General features: G+C 41.4%; 1 pseudogene; it reads left to right on the forward strand.

Moving 5' to 3' along the window:
- The first annotated feature begins 412 nt into the window (after window positions 1-412).
- LOC102532339 (ADP-ribosylation factor-binding protein GGA2 pseudogene) lies at window positions 413-1,247 on the forward strand (annotated as a pseudogene).
- The last annotated feature ends 2,839 nt before the right edge of the window (window positions 1,248-4,086 follow it).

The following is a 4,086-nucleotide window of genomic DNA, read 5'->3' on the forward strand; positions in this document are numbered from 1 at the left end:
TAATGTCATTCAGATATTTTATCCTCTTTAGTGATTTTGGAGGAGGGGGTTACTTCTTCTACCAAATACTGAGAGAATCTCCAACTGTGAAAATCTCCAACTATCCATGTGGGTTTGTTTCCTTTTCCCTCCTCATGCTACTCTCTGTATTTTATTCCCTCCCCTGCTCTTTGCTGCCTTATTGTTGATGACGTGAGTCATTTCCAGTCCCCTATTTTATCTCCTGGATTATCTTTTTAGCTGTATCTCTGAGTTTATCTCATCACAACATGTCTACAAATAATATTCTATTACCTCATGAAAGCTGTAGTAATCTTAAAACAATACAAGTGATTTTATTCCTTCTCCTCACTTCTGTTCTCTTATTCTTACATGTTTCACTTCTGTGTAGTCTATAAACCCCATAGCTGTACAAACAGGTGATGGAGGGCCGTGTCATCTTTGGGAACACAGCGATCAGCTCCGTGGGAGACATACCTGTCTCCAGAGTATTTCAGAATCCAACGGGCTGCGTGAAGAACTGCCCCCTGATTGACTTGGAGGTGGATGGTGGATCTGAGCAGGCTGGGACTCCGGTGCCCTCGTTACTGCATCAGGACCTGGCAGCTTTAGGAATCAGTGATGCCCCAGTTACCAGCAAGGTTGCCGGTCAGAATTGCTGTCAGGAAAAGAGGAATCCCACTGCCAGCACACTGCCAGGTGGAGGTGTTCAGAGCCCTTCTGCAGAAAGGAACTTGCTGGATCTCCTCTCCCCACAGCCGTCTCCAGGACGTCTGAATTATATTCCACAGAAAAGTATCCCCAAGGAAGTGCCACCGGGTACTAAGTCCTCTCCAGGTTGGTCCTGGGAGGCTGGCCCATCGACTTCTTCCCCGTCTTCCCAGAACACACCTCTGGCTCAAGTGTTTGTCCCTTTGGAGTCCGTTAAGCCCAGCAGCCTGCCTCCTATTATCGTGTATGACTGGAACGGGTTCAGAATCCTGCTCCACTTTTCCCAGACGGGGGCCCCTGGCCACCCAGAGGTGCAGGTGTTACTGCTGACCATGATGAGCACCGCCACCCAGCCTGTGTGGGACATCATGTTTCAAGTGGCTGTGCCAAAGTCAATGAGAGTGAAGCTGCAGCCAGCGTCCAGCTCCGAGCTTCCTGCTTTCAGTCCTTTGTTGCCTCCAGCTGTGATCTCTCAGATGCTGCTGCTCGACAATCCACACAAAGAACCCATTCTTTTTGTTTTTCATAATCAATAGTCTTTTAAATAAAATTTTAAAAAATTATATATATATTGATATATCTTGGGTTTTTTTCCTTCTTCCTATCCAGTCTTCCGTTTGATGGTATTTCCCTTCAGCTTAATTAACTTCCTTTACTGTTTCTTGTAAAGGTCTTCTGGAAACAAAACCGCTCGGGTTGTCACTAATGAGAATGTCCTTAATTCATCTTCATTTTTGAAGGGCAATTTTGCTGGAAATGAGATTCTAGGTTAGGAATTTTTTTCTTATAGTATTTTTTCATTCTCTTTTGGTCTTTTCCACTAGCATGTTTGTTGTTTCTGATGAGAATTAAGCCATATCCATATCAGTTTTCTTCTGTGTATAATGTGCTTTTTCTCTTCTGGCTGCTTTTTTAGATCTTCTCTTCCTCTTTATTTTTCAGCAGTTTTACAATGTTGTGTGTATGTGTTTTGTACTCCCCTTGTGGTTTGCTGAGCCTCTTGTGAAATGGTGTTAAATGTTGTGGAGAAAAATAAAGCAAGGGCCAGGGGGAGGGCATCTGGATTCAGGTTGGTAGGGGTTGTAATTCTAAGATAGCTGGAAGAGACTTCTTTAAGAAGGTGACATTAAAGGTTCTCTGTGGGAGGATATGGAGGAATCTGCAAGCCCAATGAAGGGAATTTTTCTAAGCATCTCCCATGACACCTAAGTTGGCAGCAAATTGGAACCCAAATCCTGTTATTAGGATCCTCTGTTCCCTGCTTTTTCCATTATGTGACACTTGTTACAAGGACTCATAAGGGATTCACTGAAGCACTGTGTCAAGCAGTGTGGTGTAGCTGTGGGCTGTCGGCAAACAGGAACGGCAAACAAATTAGCCTAACAAGTCCTTATCGATGACCTGCTGTCCAGAGAAGATCACCGGCTCCCTAGGGATCTGAGAGGCATACACACTGGATTTCCTGCCTTCAGGAAGTGGACAACAGGGGGTGGGGGTGGGGGCAAAGCACAAACAAATAAAACAGGTGTTTTGAGGTTACAGTCTGAACAGGGCAGGTGCACAGCGGCAGCCAGGGATGCTCCTCAGGCAGTCTTTTGCCAAAATCCAAGTGACGTTCTTCACAGGCTTGTTGTGAAGGAAGAAAATCCTGCTCCCTCACCTTCTTTTCAGCCTCGCTCACACACATGAATTATCATACTGTCAACAGCATAATGTAATAAGAAGGATGGCAATATATTGTCTTTTGTTAGCTGGCTGAAACCCAAGGACTGTGGTTATTGAATACAGAGGGCAGACAGATGGAAGTTTCTGTAATTGCACAGTAGCCTTATCTTTGGGAGTCCTTTCCAGAACAGCATCTATTACCTGTGGTTAAGTTGGGATGGGACAATCCAAAGTAACATGGAATAGACCTACTGATGAAATTTAATTGTTGCCAATTAAATCCAGCAGAATTTGTATCATGTACCATGACTTATTTCATTAGACTGCAGAAGTAAGGCTGTCATTATATCCAGGAGAACAAGTACTTGTTTGAGATTCCAGTTTTTACGCTGTATGAAAAACAGTGACTAGAAACCAGGCGTGACATTGCCTTCCCCTTTGTGTACTGTGGTGCTGGAAAGTAGCAACTGGGAAATTAAAAATGTGTTAAAAAATAGTTCTCATTAAAAGCAGAAACATTCAGAAAGTCTAAGATATACATCTACTTTGTAACAAATCAAGCTGTTAATTTGATCAAGCAAATCCATTAAGGAAAGATTCAGCCAAACCAGCTGTTTGTCCTTGCATTGTCATAAAAACTTAAATTAAAAAATGTGCTGGTATTTGTCTTGATACCTTGAAAAGGACTCAGTCTCAGTTTCCAAAAACTATATAAATATATATTGCTTTGACTTTGCATTTTCCCCTCAGTTTTAAGGAAAAAAAAATTACAACAGTTCAAGTTTTATAGCACATTTAAACATTTCCCCTTTCATCCTGCTTAATAGGAATTATCCAAAGAAAAAGAGTGAGGATTGTATTCTAAGTTAAATGAAGCATTTGTTGGAAGGTGATAAGAATCTACTATTTGAGGTTTATGCTTAATTCCATCCCTGATTTTGTGTTTATTTTTCTGATTAACATAAAATGAACACGTGGACTCTCCTTCTGAATACACACACACACACACACACACACACATATATATATAAAATTTTCCCATATCACACATTTCTTAATTGTGAGAGATTTGTGATTTACTAGGTTTCCCTGCTATTAAAATGCTGTTAAAGACCTGCCTTTTGGAGTTTGAATTAACTACTTAATATTTAAAAGTCTTTTAAATACTTAGAACTGTCAGTTAAAATTATGTATAGCATTGTTGGATTTTTATTGGAAATTTCATTTAGATTGTTTCAGGATAATCTATAACAGGTCTCAGAAGAAGCAGCTTCTAACTGCATTCAGATCAGAATCCCCCGTGAAAAGGAATTGTCTATGCTTCCTGGAATCAGGTATCATCCAAAGACTTGGCTTACTCTGATTCTCTACAGGCTTAGAATGTATAGGTAATTAGAAAGGTCAGTCCTATCACTCCTAAGGTTGTCTTCATGAACCTCAGTAAATGGGAATAAAAAATTTCTTTTAGCCTCTCCCCTTGAGTCATTCTCTCTACTGAGGGAGCAGAGGGAGGAGGCCTGGTCAGCAAGCCAGGGGCTGGCTAGAAGTAGAATTAGACCATGTTATAATTAGTACGTTGCAGTCAACAGGTTCAGCAGTGGCATGTCACTGGTAGACAACATGGTATGACTGGGAAAAACTGTTGAGTGTGGCGGTGGTGTTGGTGGTGTGGGATTCATGAATTGATTGGAAGAAGACATCAGAGTTGTT

This window comes from Vicugna pacos, chromosome 7 (genome assembly GCF_048564905.1).
Source record: "Vicugna pacos chromosome 7, VicPac4, whole genome shotgun sequence".
Classification (NCBI taxonomy): domain Eukaryota; kingdom Metazoa; phylum Chordata; class Mammalia; order Artiodactyla; family Camelidae; genus Vicugna; species Vicugna pacos.